The following is a 20,057-nucleotide window of genomic DNA, read 5'->3' on the forward strand; positions in this document are numbered from 1 at the left end:
TTTCATGGGAATCCATACAGTGATTGAGCCAGTTCTACTAAAGGACTGAACTAGAATGATGGTAGTAAGTGAAAAGACAGAGACTGATGCTAGAGATATTTTAAAAGGTAAGCAGGAGACAAAGATTTAGTAGATAAAGAAGATAAAGACAAAGTGACTCAAATGTATGGAGAAAAAGAGAGTAGTTATGCCAGTGACAAAAATAAGGAAGTTGAAAGGGGATTCCAAGACAATATGGAGTCCTGTCTGGGATGTAGTGAGTTAGAGATAACAGCAGGACACACACACAGAAGTTAAAACACAGGAATGAGGCCTATGTGAGAGATTGGAATTATGAAGATAAGTTTTTCATGCAATGTATTCTGCAAAAATTTGCCAAATGTCTATGACAATAAACACTATAAAAGTATGAAGATAAATATGGAGTAAAGGAAGCAAACTAACATTTAACAGGCATTCTAGCAAACAACAGGAAGCCTATTAGAAGCAATAGTTTTGTTATTCCCCATTCCTAGGGTGTTTTAGATTTTTTTCCAAGTGATTAAGTAAATCTGCTATATCAAAGTTCGTGGTATTTCAACTACACCAGTCTGCCTCACTCTGTTCTCAGTATGCTTAGCCTCAGTATGCTCAGTATGCCCATAATGGAAAAGGATGTCTGTGCTAAAATAATTTTAATATAAAACGGTATGTGTCCAAGTTCTAATAAAGGGGCAGAAAGCAAGGACCACCAGCATCCAGATGAGAAAAATAAACCTGGCTCACAGTGTTCAGAGAGGCCTCAATGGAAGAGGTGATATTGGAACTTAATCTTCAATGATGGGAAATAATTTGAAACAAAGGAGAGTGTCCCAATTTTAAGAAGCAGAAATAAAAAACATAAAGGAGTAAGAAAGCTAAGAAGTTTAGAACTTAGTGACTGATGCAGTTTGGCTGAAGGTTAGAGAACTCAGGGGAGATGGTTTTAAGAGATGATATGATATTAATTGTTGATAATCTAGGGCTTTGAGTACCAATTTAAATCTTGTAAGCTATTCAGGAAGCAAAAGGAAAACATTAAAGGATGTTGAGCAGGGAAATAATGTGTTTTAGGAAAATTATCCTATCTGCTGACCACAACAACTGATTCAGGATAGTTGAATGATCCAAGTGCAACTACTAGACTTACTCTCTATTCTTTTATACTAGATCAGTTAGGAAAGAGATCTCTTTCCTTGGGACTTGAAACTTGGAGGGTGTAAGTCTGACGATGCTAGGAACTATTAATATAATATCATCCCTTCATTTACTCATTCGATATTTATTAAGACTTTCCAGGGCGGTTGGTTGGTTCAGTGGTTGGAGCGCAGTGCTCATAACACCAAGGTTATAGTTTCGATTCCCATGTGAACCACTGAGCTACACCCTCCACAACTAAATTGGAAAAAAACAAACAAACAAAAAAAAACAGCGTCTTGACCTGGAGCCAAGCTGCACCTTTCACAACTAGATTGAAAACAATGACTTGACTTGGAGCTGATGGGTCCTGGAAAAACACACTGTTCCCCAATATTCCCCAATAAAAAAGAAAAAAAAAAAAAAGGAATTTCCTCTGTGCCAGGTACATGTCTGGGTTCTGGAGATAAAAGTGATAAACAGGATAGACTCAACCCTTACTTTTGTGGTGCTTACATCCTTGTTGAAGAGAAAGATAAATACAAAAACTAAATAAAAAAATTTTTAAATAAGCTAATTTCAGATAATAAACTCCATAAAGAAACTAGAACAGGATAGCAAAATAAAGAATGACTGGGAGCTTCGCAGGTTAAGATTGGGAGGTCAGGTCGAGTGCTACCTTGGATAGGGTGATTCGGTTGTGTTACTTGTGGGAAGAGATTTTTGAGTTAAAATTTAGATGATGACAAAGAATAATTATTCTGGACAGAGAAAGCAACCTAGGCAAAACTTCCAATTTGGGTTAACGCTTGGCGTGTAAAGTGCAGAAAGATCAGTGGAACAGGAACAGAGTGAATGGCTAAAATGATAGGAGAAAATGAAATACCAATTCACATTTTTGAATTGTTTTAAAGTATTTTTTGACATGCCATGGCTAATTTTGTGTGTTGACTGGGCCAACGGTTGCCCAGATATTTAGTTGTGGGGGTTCAGAATGAGCCACCCAAAGATGTGCCTCAGTGGTATGCAGATTACTTTGAGCTAAAGGCAACTTTAGCCTCAAGCTCAAAAGAAACTTCTGCCCCTTCCGTTAACTACCTACAAGATTTTGAACTAGGGTGCCTTGTCCATAAGGGATTATAAGAAATAACTTATTTTGACCTCTCTATAGGTTAGGGCAAACTTCTATTTACAAAATGTCTGTTCTTATCATCCTGCAGTGGCCCTTGGAAGCCCTCAAGGTACATTACCTCATTTCCTAGCTCAGAATGTCACATATACCTCAATCCCCCTTTCTAACTCTTGTGCATGTGGGGTCTCTAACTCTCACATGTCTGCAGGGTTCTCATACATAGGTCTTAAATTTGGTTGTTTTCTCTTGCTGATCTGTCTCATGTCTATTTGATGATTAGGCCAGTCAGAAGAACCTTGAGGGTAGAATAAACTTTGTTCTTCCCCAGACAAGTTAAACATTATTTATCCTGGGTGTGTCTGTGAGGGTATTTCTGTGTGAGATTAACATTTGAATCAGGAGACTGAGTAAAATAGATTGCCCTTTCCTAAAGGGGTGGGCCTCATCCAATTCCTTTAAAACCTGAATAGAACAAGAACTGAATAAAGGACAATTTGCTCTTTCCACCTGAAGGTGTTTGAGCTGGGACTTTGGTCTCCTGCCATCAGTCTCAGACACAGACTTGAACTTAAACCATTGGCTCTCCTATTTCTGATGCCTTCGGTCTTGAACTGGAACTAGACGGTCATCTCTCCTGAGTCTCCAGCTTGTACACTACAGATCTTGAGACTTAGTGTCCATTATTACATGAACCGATTCCTTAGAGTAAATCTCTTTATATGTATATCCTGTTGGTTCTATATCTCTAGAGAACACTGACTAACAAACACACTCGGGAATTACTTTTTTTATTTTAAGAATGTTATATTTTAAGAATAAGAAATAGACTTTATGCTCAAACTGGAACACAGAAACATTGAAAAAGTATTGGACAAATTATGTGGACAGGTAATGTGATTTCAATGTTCTCATTGTCAGGTAACAGTAATAATAATCTCTATCTCATGGGATATTGGGAGGGTTAAATAACAAAATGTGTTTAAACAGTGATTGATACAGCAGTGCCGGTTGGTTATCTATTGTTGTTGCCAAAGAAGAGACTCAATAACTGAGTCTGATTGTTTCCTGAGAGTAAGGTGAGCTGGCAAAAGAAGCATGCAAAGGTGGAAAGAGAGGAAGCATGACATTTAGGAAAAAATAGCATCACAAAATCTAAGAAAAAGAACAATGCCAAAGAGAGAGTGGTCAGAAGTTTTAAATGCTGCCAAAAGAGCCATACCCAGGACATTATAACAATTACATTCTGTATACTCTCCTCCATTGGCATTCAACAGTTTTTACTCCAGTGGCAGGTACTATGAGCTCACTTTGCTGTGCTTATTTGCTCTTGTATATGTTTTAAGTCATTTATTTACATAACATATGTGCATCATTTTCCTCTATGTATATGATCTCCTCAACCAGACTCTAAACTCTTCAAAGCTAGCACCATATTTTTTTTCTTTTCCCAAACAATAAACGGTTTGCTTTCTACTTTCCTACCACTTTTTGTGCACGTGCGCACATGCACGCGCATGTACACACACGCACACAAATTTAGTATGGACACAGGAGGCCATCAACAGGGATTTGACTGACACATGTCAATAAAGACAGAGATGCATACGTTTAAAAGTTAATTTTAAACATAAACTGTCCTTTGAAAATTTTGTTGCAAATGCTTTATCCAAGAGCATTAAAGCTTGTATGCTTTTGTCAAGAGCTTTGCTTTGTTAAGTTTTAGACTTGTATACTTGTCACAGAAAATAATAAAACAAACACTGTATCTTTTGAATGTTACAAGAGTTGATCTCTTAATCTACTAACAGGATGTCTTACGAATACTACCTTAAAGGAAATTTTTGTTTAGATAATTTTCATTGGTTACTTCTATTAACTAATTTAGTAAGTGAAATAAAATATTTCCCATACTTTCTTTTTTCTGCTTTATTCAGTTACTTTACTAATTTCTATGCAGATGAGTACAAATGAATGAAACTCTTATTTTGAAATAGATCATTTTTATGGTTGCAGGCATTATCAAAGTTTTATAAAAAGTTTGGCATATAGAACATCATAGCTATGATGAGCATTTTTCTTTTTAAATCCCCAAAAGCAACATTTAAATTTTATATGATGAAGTAAATAATCTCCGTTATAATGCTTTTCTTGTTTCTTTAAAGAAACTCAGAAATAAACTTTCATAGCAAAACATCCAAGTCTTTAAAAATATTGTAATACAGATTTGTGCCTGATGGGTATAGAAAATAAGTGATAAAAGTAAATCTTCATTGTACTATTATAAAGTGCGTAATTGTGTATCTTGAAGTCTTCATCTTGGCCTTAATTTGGAGGACTCCCTTGTTCAGTTGATGATTCTGATTTTTATTTCTCTGAGAAAACAGAAGCAATTTACAGGCATCCATGACCAAAACAGCAAACTTACCTATATCTAAATCCACACTTATATTCTCTTTCCCCTGCTATTCCTAGAGATGAATTGTAATGGGAGTTATATCTCCTATCTAACTAAGGTCAATACCTTCCTAGATCCCACCCCCTCATACCTATGCAATTGCATATGCAATTGTTCCCTCTGTCTTCTTTATCATCAATTTTTCCTTCTCCACAAGTCATCAAGGAAGCAATTCTTTGAATCCAACTCTCATTTCATCTACCTTTCTCTTTCTCTGCCTCCTTTCTTAGAAAAATTTCACCTTATGAGACTCATCTATACTCACTGTGTCCAATTTTTCTTTTTCTATTCCCTGTGAACATACCGTAGTTATGTTTTTGTCCTATTACTTTTGTCATCATCTCTTGTCAAAGTCACAAAGGACCCTCACATTGACACATCCAATGGTTAATTCCCATCCTCATTTTATTTGGTCTATCAGCATCCATTGACATAGAGAATTATTCTTGAAATACTTACTCTTGAGATTCAGAAGAATGGTGCCTTGATGCTGTTCCAACCTCACAAGCCACTCCTCAGTTTCCTATGCTGGTGCATCTTTGTTTTTCCAATCTCAAAATTTCAGTGTTACTCACAGCCAAGTCTGCACTCATTTTCTATGTGATCTCATTCATTCTAGTGGCTTTTGATACCATCGATCATTGATGACTTCCAAATGTTTATTTCCAGTTCAGGCCTCTCCTCTGGGCTCTAGATTTGTATGTCCAGCTATTTATTCGCCATTTCCATTCGTGTATATAGCAGCCATCATAAAATTAATCAAAACCCCAAATCTTGATGACTGTCTCAAAATTTCTGCCTCTCTTCTTGTCTCAGTATATGGTACCTCTATTCTTACAGTTGCTCAGACTAAGTAACTTGAAATATTCTTGATAACACATCCTATTTATTAATGATTCCTGAAAAAATGTATCTTAAAAAATATGTCCAGGATCTAATTACATCTCATCTTCCTCCAATACTACTACCATCATACAAGCTACCATCAACTCTGTCTCCTTTGATCTGCTTTATTTTTCTTTGGAATACTTGCCAATACCTAATGTTAGGGGTTGAACTGTGGTCCCCAAAAAGACATTTCAAAGTTCTAACTCCCAGTACCTCAGAATGTGACCTTATTTGGAAATAGCATTATTGCAGATGTAATTAGTTTAGATGAGATCATGCTGGAGTAGAGTGGACTCTTAATCTATTATGATTGGTTTCCTTATATGAAAATGGCCATGTGAAGACCTACAGAGACAATAGGGAGAATGCCATAAACTCAGAAATTGGTGTTATTTGCCACAAGCCAAAAAACTCCTGGCACTACCAGAAGCAGGAAGAGCCAAAAAAGAATCCTCCCCTAGAGACTTTAGAAAAAGTATGTCCTGGCCAACACCTTGATCTTGGACATCTAACTTTTATAACTGTGAGAGAATAAATGTCTGTTGTTTAAAGCCACTCAATTTCTGGTACTTTGTTATGGCAGTCATAGGAAACTGATACACCTAGTATATTACATATTTGTTTTATATATTTATTTATGTTCCTGTCTGTTTGCGTATCCCAACTAAAATATGAGCTCCCAGATGACTAGGATTTTGTAGGTTTGTTTGTGGGTTTTTGTTTTTTTTCTGCTATATTGTCTTACCTAAAAGAGTGAGTGGTTTATTGTAACTAATAAATCCTCAGAGAATAGGTCTTAGATTTCATTCTATTCAGTTAGGAACAATGCTTTTTAAATTTGCTGTATTTTTAAGGGTCTCTTGCACTTTTAAATAAAAAGTAATATTTAAAATGACCAGGGTAATATGACAATTTTAACACAAAACCTGGACATATATAATTAACAATGTAAAGAAAACAAAAATAAAAACCAATAAGGCACAGAAGTATAATGTCTACAAACAAAAAATAAAAATATATAGTGCTGAGACTGTCATTGTTAAAACTATCCTGCTACTCTGGCAAAAATAAACCCAGAAAGGATAAATCAAATGTTATTTTAAAAATGTTTACCTTCTAGAAGCAAGGGGGAAAATATGGCAGAGGAAACAGGAATGAAGGTAAGACTTTTCTGAACATTTTATATTACATTATTTTGATTTTGGAAACAAATGTTTTGCCTTCTCAAAAATTAATTAATAAAGAAATACTGAAATAACAGAAAACAACAAAAGTATTTATCCTAAATTCATACCAACTGATCACAAAACCACACAAAGAAAATACATATTTCAAGTCACTTTATAAAAAGAGTATGTCGCTGGTGAAATTTATCCTAAGACAAATAGAGCTGCAAAGAAATGTTTATCTGTATTTAGTAGTTTATTAGTGATAATATTAGTATCGTTATTTTAAAATTATTTTATGCACATAATAGGATGATGCAAATAATTGTGTTACTATTGTTAGGAACCAAGATGTTCAATATAAAAGAGATATAAGTATAAAAATCAAAGAAGTTTATTTTTTTAAATTTCTATTTACATTTGAATTAGAAGAGTGACATGAATTCATTTAACCTACTTGCCTTTTTAAAAAACAAATTTGCTTTTAGCTTTGTCCACTGTAAAGGCCTAGAAGTAATGATAAGCTAAGAAAAATGAGCATAACAAGAGCCATATTTTTTGTCATTTAAAAACCAGTCCCCACTAAAAGAGACCAGAGCTTCATGGAAAAACAAAAACAAAAACTAATTCCAGATCATTGACAGGAATTATACAATATAGGCCTGGGATGTCTTGGTGGATTAGAAACTAAGCTCTCCATCAAATCCCACGATGTTTCAAATGGACCCAATGGTCAACATGAAGGACCTCTGTCTTATGAATTCAAAATTATCTTTTAAAAAAGAGAGTGGTGGGGATAGAGTACTCCAAGGTGAGAAGTTGGGGACATCTCATCAGATACCACTAAAAGTAACTAAGCACCCACACCTTAGTGTGAAGTCTAGCAATTAAAAGGAAATAAGCAAGCATTTATACTGCCTTTTCTGTATAAAGGGCTTTGCAGACTAATTCATAGCCCTATTGATGAGGGAAGAAAAGTCCCTCTTTATGAGTAAATTCTATGAATTTGCAATGGATGATAGAATTGAAAAAAATCACTATTTTCAAAAAAATCACTATTGTCTAATAAAAAAAGTGATTCTGACAAAAGCCGTCAATGGATGAACCATTAGGTGAAAAGTTGATGGAGGGATTAGGCTGTCAACACTTGAACCCATAGATCAACCTTTGCTGCACTAAAAGTGGGACTTAAGACATTATGTGCCTCCTGATATAAAGCCCACGTCACCACCTATAAATTATCCTTGCTATAAAATGCTGAACTTGAATCTAAACAAACATCTAGGGGTAACCTCTGTGTATAGCGAATACAAGGGGGAAAAGAACATACCAAATGACACTATGAGGAAGCAAATAGACAAATCCAGACTTTGGGATGTTCTTCAAATCAACAGGCCCAGTTTCTTTAACAAGCCAAAGGCAGAGAGGGAGAGAAGGCAGGAGCAGAAGCAGGAGGAAAATGCTTTTGATTAGAGGCTTCAGGGACATTTTTAAGAAAATGTCATGTGTGGACCTTGTTTCAATCCTAATTCAAAGAACACAATTATTAAAAAACATTTTTGAGATAATTGGGGGAAATTTGATTATAGTACTGGGTATTAGATTATATTAAGGAATAATTGTTAATTTTGTTAGGTGTGATAATGACATTATAATTATAGAAGAAAATGTCCATATTTATTTAAGAAAATGTACCTAAATGTGTAGCAGTAAAATGACATGATGTTTGGGATTTGTTTTTGAATAATTTAGCAACGAGAAAAGTAAAAGGATAATTAATGAAGTAAATGTGGCAGAATCTAGATAATTATTGAACACAAGCGAGGGAGATACAAACTTCATCATACCATAGTTTGCCTGTATGTTTGAAATTTTTCATAATAAAAAATATTAAAGTTACTGATTTGAAATTAGAAGGTGATTCTTCAGAGAAATTCCAATTTGGTGTCAGGATAGAGGATAGACTGCAATATGTTTAAGGAGCAAATTGCCAATGAAAAATGTAGGCAAAAAGTTTAGATTCTTCGATATACAGAGCAGTTCAAGAAGGAAAGAAGTAGAACGGCTGAACAAGTTGAGATTAGTTGAGAATAAGATGAGTTGAAATGGTGTGTACACGTGTGTGTGTGTTTGTGTGTGTAACTATGTGTATGTTTGTGTTTGTATGTTTTAGGTTCAAGTATTAAATATTTTGACAGTTAATAAAAATCTAGTAAAAGGTAATATAGTCATTCTTTTCTTGCATATAAACATTTTGAGGTTTTGTTTTATCCAAATAGTCTAATTATTTTCTCCTATGTGCACAGAAATCTAACAAGAGTGATCAATTTAAGTTAAAACTGGAAACATTTATTTTGGACCAAATTCAGATTTTCTTGTCCAATGCACCTTCTGCAAATCCACTTCTCCCCACACTTCCATGCCAGCACCCCCTGGATTATTGGGTGAGGCTGATGGGCTATCTGCCTTCAGCACCCTCTGGCTTCCACCAGCCAAAAGACTGTCTTTCATCTGCCCTTCTCCCACAAAACACCTTCAGTGCTTCTCACTGTCTTTGGAAGAGTAGCCAAATCCTTGACTCTTACTCTGTAAAGCTCTCCATTGCCTAACTCCAATTTTACTGTTTCATTTCTTATAATCTTCTAATGAACCCTTGCTCTAGTCAAATGGTGTCACTCATTCTTGACCTGACACACCTTATTAATCTAACCTTCCTATACTTCACTCCTACTTGGCACTGAAGAGCCAGCTTAAAAACCACCTCTAGAAGAAACCTTCTAGGATAATGCCAAGTGACTGCTAGATTTTTCCCTTTCTCTGAATTTCTATCAGACTACCTATGTAAAACATGATGTTTCTTAACTTATATTTTTATGATACAAAAGATAATTTGGTGTAGCATATTATTATATATACAATGATGTGAACAGAACAGTTAAAGTTTAGAAAACAACAACATAAAGATATATTTGAATCAAAGTCCAAGGACGGCAGCTAGCCTTTGATCATCTGTTGTCTTGTGTTAGTTTTAAATGGTTCATGTGTCTATATATTTGCACCTTTACCAGAATACGTGTTCCTTGAGGGCCAGAGTGAATAAACATTAAAATGAGATACAAATTAAGTGGTTGGGTATATCCTTAGAGATCTTTAAAAAAGAAGAAGCATCTGCCCTACATGGTAGATGTTCATCTTTTGAAGTGCTTAAGATCTCCAAAGTACCTTCTAGTTACAACTTCTAGTAATGGAACTTCCTTCTACGAGCAAAGTTCAGTAATGCATAAAGCATTACTACTCGAAGTGTGGTCCCTAGACCAACGGCATTGACATTCCTGGGAACTTAGTAAAAGTGCACTTTGAGGACATAGCCAAGATCAACTGAGTCAGTATCTGTATTTTATAAGATCTCTTGGTGATTTGTGTGTACAATAAAGACTGGAATAATATAGTTACCTCATATAAAGTATATATGTATATATATGTGTGTGTGTATATATATAATGTATATATACATATATATACACATACACACATATACACATACACACATATAGACACTCAACTATATGTCTATTTTAATACCAGTATTTCTGTATATGTATATATGTGTGTATGTGTATATATATTATATATAATATATATGTATATATATATATATATGCTTTATATACACATATATAAAACATTTCATATTGTTCATGACAAATTTCATATACTTTGTGTATATATATGTATATATACACATATATACATATAAAACATTTCAATATTGTTAGGTAAAATGTCTCTTTTAGTTAAGAAAATTAAAGATTATCGTTTACCAAAGCATAAACCATTTAATTTTCACTCTTATAAAAATTGAAAGCATTCAAAATTAATGTTCATAGCTTTCACTGGTAGTTGATAATGTAGCACTTTGGTATTTAACAGATATCTTTTAATGTATTCATTGTTTTAATCATATTTTAAAACTACGTACTAGATTGGTCTTTTTATTAGCAAAACTCCAGCATTTTGTTCAAACTTCTTAACAGTCCTAATTTTACTCTTGGCAATCAAAAATGAAAGCAAGATTCACTACTTATTTTTTTGCCTTATTTACCTATTGACAGATTTTTTTCCCCACATTTAAAAAATTTCTTTATTAAATTTATTGGGGGTAACATTGGTTAGTACAATTATGTAAGTTTCAGGTGTAAAATTCTGTAATATATCATCTATATATCACTTTGTGTGTTCACCACCCAGAGTCAGTTCTCTTTCCATCACCATATATTTGACCCCCTTTTCCCTCTTGTACCATCCCCCCTGACCCCTACCCCTCTTTTAACTACTAAACTGTTATGTGTGTCTATGAGTTTTCGTTTGTTTGTTTTTGTTTGTTTGTGTTGTTCCTTTGTTGCTTTCAGTTTTAGATCCCACATACGAGTAAAGTCATATGGTTCTTGAGTTTTTCTGGCTTCCATTTTTCCCTTAGCATGATAATTTCAAGATCCACCCCTGTTGTTGAAAATGGCAGTATTTCATTTTTCTTATGGTTGAGTAATATTCCATTGTGTATATATGCCACATCTTTTTTATCCAATCTTCTATTGAAGGATGCTTCAGTTGTTTCTATGTCTTGGCCACTGTGAATAATGCTGCAATGAACATAGGGGTACATATATCTTTATGGACAAATGTTTTCCGATTTTTTGGGGTAGATAACCAGAAGAGGGATTGCTGGTATGGTAATTCTATTCTTAATTTTTTGAGGAACCTCCATACTGTTTGCCATAGTGACTGTACCAATTTACATTCCCAGCAGTAGTGTATGAAGGTTCAATTTTCTCCACAGCCTTTCCAACACTTGTCTTGTTGATGATAGCCATTCTAGTAGGTGTGAGGTGATATCTCATTGTCCCTCCCCTATTGATAGATTTTAAATGCCAGGAACTGTGTTCATATTTCTTCACTTGAGTTATTTAAGCTACAAAACAATAGCTATGTTATATTTAAAAAATTTTTCTCTAGTTATCAAAAAAAAGATTGTTGGTAATACAGCTGAAGATTTCTATGAAACTTCAACTGTCTCTAAAATGTTTCAAATTACCATTAAAAAACTGAGAAATGAATCTTTATATAGAAAATTGCTGATGAAGAAAGTTTTACTAAAACATTAAAAAATGAGAAAATACATTTAGAAGTTTTAGCTTGTTCCTAGTCTATTCTAGTTCTAAAAATCTACATAATGTGAAGAGTCTGCAACTGTATTGATTCTTTAGTTCTGTGTGCAAATATTTATTGTTTTACTAATATGCCATAGGCAGAAGTCTAGACAGAACATATCCACAGAACAAAATAGAATACCTCCCTACCTTCATGGAGTTTAGCGCCTAGTGAGAGAAAACAAAAACATAAACAATATCAAATTGCATGGGACTATATGTTCTATGAAACACACACACACAAACAAAAAACACGAGCCATGAGACAGTTTGATGATAACAAAATGCCTCATTGAGGAAGTTATTTAGGCTGAGGCTCAAAATATGAAGAGAGAACTACGGAAAGTATGCAAGGATGAGTGTTCCTGAGTCAGCAAAGAGGAAGAAAAAGAAGACCAGACTGACAGGGCAGAACAAACCTGTGGGAGAGGGGCACAAGATACCACGGGAGAGATAGATGGGAGATAAATTGGACAGGGCCCTGTAGGCCATGATAGGAAAGTTTTAGAACAGTGCTAGGCTAAAACATATATATATATATATATATATATATATATATATATATATATATATATATATATAATTATTATGGAAAACATTTAAATACATACAAGGAAAACAGAATAGTATAATTTACAACTATGTACCTATTACCCATCTTCAACAATTATTAACAATTCTGCCAGTTTATTTCTGGACTCTCAATTCAACTCCACTCATCTGTATGTCTATTTTAATGCCAGTATTTCTCTGTCATGATTACTGTAGCATCACCCAAAAATTTATACTTTAAAATGATCACCTCCTTAGTCTTGTGTGAAATGCTTAAAGAAGGCCAAGAGTGGAAACAATGAGAATGATTAGTAGGTAATTGCATTAGTTCCTGTGGAGAAATCATGGTGATTTGTACTGGTGTCACTGAAGGGGGGAAAAGTGGACAGATGTGTTTTGCAGACAGGTCTTGGAGAATAATTGCATGTTGAGATTAAAAAAAACAACAACATATATATACAGAGAGAGAGAGAGAGAGAGAGAGAGAGAGAGAGAGAGAGAGCAGAAATAATTGCTTGGTGCCTTGCTTAATCAACTAAGCTCATGGTAGAACTACTTACTAAGGTAGGAGAGAGACACATTTCCGGGAGGTGATCTAGAATCTGATTGTAAGATTATATTTATGAGATATCTTTGAGATAGCCAATTAGAGATTCCAATTATAGCCTTGGTTATAAAATCATTTCTGTTTCTTAAATTAGACAAGCTCAAGGTTGTTGTACCTAGAAAACTCTTGGCCTAGACCTTAACTTCTTCCTTCTCATTATTCATATCTGGGGATCATATGCTCACCTCCCTGGAAAGACTATTTCTGAGCCCTGCTTCTCATTCTCTTCAAACTCCTGACCCCATCCTGGTTTTATTCTGTCACATTACCCTGCTTCTTTTCCTCATAGAATTTATTGCTATCTGAAATTATCTCACTTAGTTTGTTTTTACTGATTTACTGTTTGCTTTCCTCAAAGAATATAAGTTCCATAAGAAAGACTCTCTTATTAGTTTTGTTCATTGCTATATCCATGGAATGGTTACTTGGTGTTCCTCCTATAGACTGAATTATTCCCCTCCAAAATTGTATGTTGAAGCCCTAACTCCCAATGTCACGGTATTTGGAGGTGGGGCCTTTAGGAGGTAATTAGGTTTAGATGAGGTGATGAGGGTAAGGCCCTTGTGATGAGATTAGTGCATTATAAGAAGTGACACCAGAGAGTTTGCTTCCTCTTACTTTCTTTCCACCCCCTTCCCCGGCCATGTGAGGACACAGTGAGAAGGTAGCCATTTGCAAGCCAGCAAAAAAACCCTCCTTAAGGGTATTAAATCAACCAGCACCTTGATCTTGGACTTCCCAGCCTCCAGAATTTGTGTGAGATATAAATTCCTCTAGCTTAAGCCACCCCACCTGTGGTATTTTATTATGGCAGCCTGAGCAGATTAATACCCATTGTATATATGTATAGATCCATATACATATATACATATATATGTATATAAACATATGTGAGTGTGTGGAAAAGAAAAAAATATATATATATATATGAATGAGTTTAGAGCTCAGAAGATTGGAAGAATGAAGGCTGGTGTGAGAAAGAAAAATAATTTGGGGAGTTTTCAACATTAAGATAATATTTAAACCTAAAACGATGGATGATGTTAACCAAGGAGATAGAAAGAGAAGAGGATCCAGGACAAATTGTTATAGGAGTCCATGAAGGAATGGCTAGAAGACAGGAGTAAAATCAGTCAAAGCCACAGTTTATTTCAAGAAGAACAGAGTGTCAGTAGTGCTAAATGCTATTGAGAGGACAAATACATTACTGTTAGCCTGGTCATTAATTCATTATATATTTACTGAACACTCACTAAACAGAAAGCTGGACCTAGAGGATGAAGAACATGCACAAAATATAACTACAGTATGTGGTGGTTTATGACCTAAGTCATAGCAGTTGGGGTAAACTCTAAAGAACATATTGGATCTTGGGAGGAGAATGTAGAGAGAAGGACAGTCTTTCCTTCAGTCACACAGCAAACAGTTTTTGAGTGCTATTCCAAGAAAAAGGAATTATATTAATAACCTTAGCATAGAAAAAAAAAATCTTAGCATACTGCAGGCTTTTTCATTTAGACTGAAAGACAGCATATTGCTTCCAGGATTTTTGATTTACACATACTGTGATTTCCTTTATCTTGTCTATATAAAAAAAAGAGCATATTTTTCTGAGGATAAAGAAAGAACGTGCTTCATTGACACTGGGAAACCAATTAATGCAGGACCTTTGCAGGAAAACTCAAAGAGAAGTAAATTCCATCAAGTATTTTTGGAGTACCTAATATGTATCTAGCATTAAATTTAACCTTATAGAAAACAAAAGCAGTCATGGAAACTGTTATTACAAGCTTACAGTTAGAATAATTGAGTGCTAAACAATAGTATATGGACCAGACATATATCACAATGAGCATGGATTAATTTAAACTCAATATATATTTCCCTAAAAATAAATCAAAACATTATCTAATAATACATCCGGCATCATGAGAGCCTTCCACTCTTCACCTTACTTAGCCTCTGTTAAAGATATAATAATTTGTGTTCCATTATGTGAGAAGAGAAAGATATGCCGCCAGATATCTATAACTTCACTGTATTTTTCACTAGGTTAATAAAGAAAACTTACATCTTGCAAAGGGTATAATAGAATATCTGAGACTGGAAGAGTTTTAACATTTACATTGAAAACGACCCCCTTTTCCTCCAAGAGCAAAATCCAGCTGTAAAAGACCTCTTCTCTGAGCTTTGCCCTGGCCACTATTGTGAAACTATCAGCTATAATGAGGGTTGTGTGGCTAAGTCTCCGTGCATTATACCGAATACTTATCTCAATAAAGTTTCTGTAGACATCATGAATGTAACAGCCACATTAGAATTACGGGCTGTAAAAAATATTGCAGTATGAATTATTTGTCAAGAAATAGAAGATGCATTGTAATTTGCCAAGAACAACTGTGTAATATGTTTGCGTTTTTTTTTTTAAGTGCTTGCTTGCAAAATATTTAGAAAGTAAATTATCTATTACTATTGCTTGCTTGCTAATTGTCAGTAATAATCCCTTTCAATTACTATGGTGAAGTAGGTCAGCCAATTTTTAGTGCTTATGAAACTCGCAATTTAGAGCAAGGCAGCATATCAGCAAGTTAGGTTTTAATATGATTGAGCAAATAGGCTTCCTTTCAGTCCTCTTAACCTTAAACATAGATGCAGACCAGCTGTAATATCTAAAATTAGTTATGCTTAATTTTATTTATATTATTTTTGTCACTATTCTTAATGATGACAATCCATTCTCAATACTTGTTTATTTTATTTTTAATTAATAGATTTTATTTTTTAGAGCATGTTTAGAGAAGAATTAAGTAGATAATACAGAGAGTTCCCCTCTCCCCCAATCACCAACCATTTTCATTTACCCAAACTCTTCTTTCAGTATTTGATATTCTTAGGCAGCTTAGAAATCTGAGACTATCTTTGTATAATTTTAGTAATGTGAATACCTTCTTACCATATTTACTCCCATAATTCCAGGAGCTTATCCACCAGTATTTCTTACACAGTTCAGCCCTCCCAGCCATCCAAGAGCTTTAGATTGGCCATTTTGATGAATGTCCCAGCAGCAGTGAGAGTGGAGGATATGTTGGAACAGCAAGAGTCTGGGAGAAGAAAAACCAGAGTCTGGGCAGAATTGATGAGGGACTGAACTAAAGCAGTGCTAACTCGATGGAAAGGAAGAGACAGATTTGAGAGAGTTTGGGTGTAAATTCAGTATGACTTAGAAATGAGTTAGATGTGTGCATCAAAGAAGTGGAAAAAAGTCCCGGGTTTCTGGCTTAGGCTACTGGAGTGGCCATTAACACAGATGAGAAAATTTCAGAAGACAAACAGATTTGGGGAAGTAGTAAATACTAACTCTCTATACTTAAGGGACCTCCAAGTGAAGGTGCCCACTTTCCTGGGGAAATAGGGGTACCTGCCTGAGGAAAGCTCTCACGTCTAGTATAAAGCTGAGTGGATGGATGTCGTGCGGGAGACCCTGCTCGCTGCACCATTTGTCGTGCGGGGCGGCCTGCGGGGTCTCTGGTCCCGCTCCCCACATAAGAACGCAGGATATGGTAAGGCCAAAAAGGAACACCCACGGAGCCATAGGTAGGGGACTCATACCACTATGGTCTCACTGGAGGCTAGGCCCACCAGACGCGCAACCTACCGTCAGCCTTTCCGCCAACCGACCGACGACTCTCCTCTCTCCTCCACTCTCCTCGACTCTGTTCCTCTACTCTCTTCCGCTCTCCTCGGCTCTCCTCAGTAGCTGCAGCAGTTATACTAGCAGCCAATCGGCTAAAGGGCCACAACCGAAGGCCAATCAGCCACAGCTGACAGCCATCCACTACCCGAGCCAGCGCCTTTCCACATGAGGCCGAGAGCCTGTAAACTACTTTCTGGGGCTCTGTCCCCACAAAGGATCTTCAGTGTATGGTGAAAAATGGAGGCATGGCTGGATATAGGACAGGCCAGGGAAGCTATGGCACTTGTAGAAAGGAAAGATCAGTTTAAAAGCCACCAAATCCATATCTTTCTGGCATTTGGAGGCATCCGAGGAGTGAAAGAATCTCAGATGTTAGTATTTGGCAGCCTCCATCTAATCCCAGCTTTGCCACTTAACTGCGTGACTTTAAGCAAGTCATTTCATTTCTCTCTCTCTCTCTCTCTCTCTCTCTCTCTCTCTCTCTCACCAAAAAGACATAATGAAGTTTACCTAATTTACTTCATGGATCACTGTAAGATATGATAAATTAATAAGTGAGAAAAATGTTCTCAGAAGTTAAATATAAGATATTATCTGTCTCCTGAGTTTGAAAGTTCTTTAGGAATTCTAACAGGATAACAGAAGAGAAAGGGAGAGAGGAAGGAGAAGAGAAAGGCAGTCTAGAATGCTCACTAACTGGAGTGGTAAACTGCCAGCAGTTCCTTTATTTTTAACCCTTTATCCTGTCAAGGACTGTTCTTGGTTATCCTGAAAAACTATATGTGAAGTCCTAACCCCAGCTATGTCAGAATGTGACCTTATTTAGAAAGAGTTGTTACAGGTATAATTAGTAAAGACGAGGTCATACTGGAAAAAGGTAGGCCCTTATCTAATATGACTGATGTCCTGATAAGAAGACAGCCGTGTGAAGACACAGAGACACAGAGAGAATGCCATGCAAAGATGGAAGCAGAGACTGGAGTGATGCAGCTGCAAGACAAAGAATGGCCGTGATTGCTGGCAAAGCACCAAAAGCTAGGGAGAGGCAAGGGAGGATTTTCACCTACTGGTTGGTTATACAGGGAGCATAACCCTGCCCACACTGAGATTTCAGGCTTCTGACTTCCAGAGCTGTGAGACAAGTTTGTGTTGCTTTAAGCCTCCCAGTTTGTGGTACTTCGTTACAGCAGCCCCAGAAAACTGATATAGGACTAATCACTTTGGTTTAGAAAAATCTTTAATAGAGTCCATGGTTTCTGTTCCAAAGCAGATAAATAAAACAAACACAGTGGTGAGATAAGTTACATTCAGAAAAAAAAAAAAAAAAAATGTGATTTTTTTCCCCCCCTCAATTGCATTAGAGGAAGCTCATACGCAGGTAAGCATGGCCACTCTTACCTCACAAGAAGCCATTTATTTCAGACATTAAGGTGTAGAGTAGGCTAGCTGGGCAGTCTGATCAGCCTCATCTTGATAGATCATCAGAGGTTACACAAGTAACCCAAATGTCTTGCCAAATATCCGGATATGTGAGGTGAATATATCCTGGGCATTATTTCTGCCTATATAAATCTTAGAGTTTGCATTGATTAATTATTAGGCCACCCTGCTTCTCACCAATGTTGGAACAGGATGGAAAGAACGTCACTAAGTCATATGAGGTATCCTGAAGAGTACTAGTCAAGGCCTTGGGAAATACAGGTTTCAGTTCTGGCTCTGCCACTTTTATAGGCTTTCAGGTAAACCCTGCAGTAGACATCTGTAAAGTTTTGTCAATTTAGCATCTTTTCCCTTCAGGGATTGTCTCCCCCTCCCCCATGCCGACATCAAATGGCCTCACTTCTCTTATCTCAGGGCCAGGCAGGTGGCCCTTGCAAGTTCCTGTCTCTAGCTCAGCTAGTCTAAGTGATTAAGAAATGTTATACTGACAACAAGGTGGAATATTTACTTCTGTACTGTGAACTCTGAGGGCCAGTCCTGGCAGCCGTCTTGCTACCACATGGAGCAAATCTGCTGAGAATGAAACCAATATGGAGGAAAGAATGGCCAAGTGATGGAGAGAGACAGAGACACAAGAACATCTTGTGAACCAATAAATTCAGCTATGCCTTGAAGCCATACCATCCACGTGGATTTTCCAGTCATGTAAACCAAGGAGTCATCTCCTTCTCCCTCCCTTTTTCCCTTTACCTAGTTTGAGATGGGTTTTATTATTATGTCACCTCTCTGACATTCAGTTTTCTCATCTATAAGTAAGGGAATTACCCTTGAACTTCTACTATTACCGTGAGAAGAACGTGACCTTGTTGACATCTCTGGCAAGAAGCACAAGAGACATATGGATTAGGGTCATCCTAACGCACCCACAGACCAAGGGCCTAAAGCAGAGCTACCAGCAGAGTCCACCCTAAACCTGCCAAACCCGAGTAAACCTATGAACGCAGGGGCAGCAATAAAAAAATTTTCTTTTGTTTTAAGTAATAACACATTCAGAGGTGCAGAGCATGTTTAAGACAAAGTTAACTTTACATATGCTTATGTCTAAAAGTGGAGCATTATTAGATATGCTTTCTCATCATATCTCCACAAACTTAACTTTCTCATTAGCATCTCTGATCTTAAATCTAAATTTTTTACTATTTTATCCTCCAATTTTAAAAATTCTCTTTAGGAAAAACAAAAAGCTGCATCTATTATATTATGCACCAGTTGAAATAAAATAGGTCCAAAAATTATGTCGAGCCCTTGAATTTTAGAGTTATTGGAAATTATCTAGTTCAATTTCCTCTTTTTACAGATGAGAATCCAGAGATCCAAGAAATTTTCCTGACCTATCAAAGATCTCTCAGCTAGTTCATGTCAGATGGGACTGGATACCAAGCTGTTAAATTTTTACTTCATCACTTCTAGTACAACAAATCTCTTCTGGTGTTTACCAAGTTAGGAAGGATTCAAAGCTAATATTCCCTTCTGACCTCACTGTTTTTAATTTTTCTAAGTGTATCTGTGGCTTTTGAAAGCTGTGAGCTTGAATATCAAAGTTTCTTCTTGTCCAAAAAAATGAAGAACAAATGGAAGCAGCCCGTAAGCCTGATGCTTTGTTATTAAGCCTATTTTATGTTGCATATGCTTCCCATCCATAAGAATATGATGCTTCTGCAATTCAAGAAAAAAGAAAAAAGATTTAAGTCACCACTCCAT

Source organism: Rhinolophus sinicus, chromosome 2 (genome assembly GCF_057876585.1).
Source record: "Rhinolophus sinicus isolate RSI-liver-muscle chromosome 2, RSI-T2T, whole genome shotgun sequence".
NCBI classification, from domain to species: domain Eukaryota; kingdom Metazoa; phylum Chordata; class Mammalia; order Chiroptera; family Rhinolophidae; genus Rhinolophus; species Rhinolophus sinicus.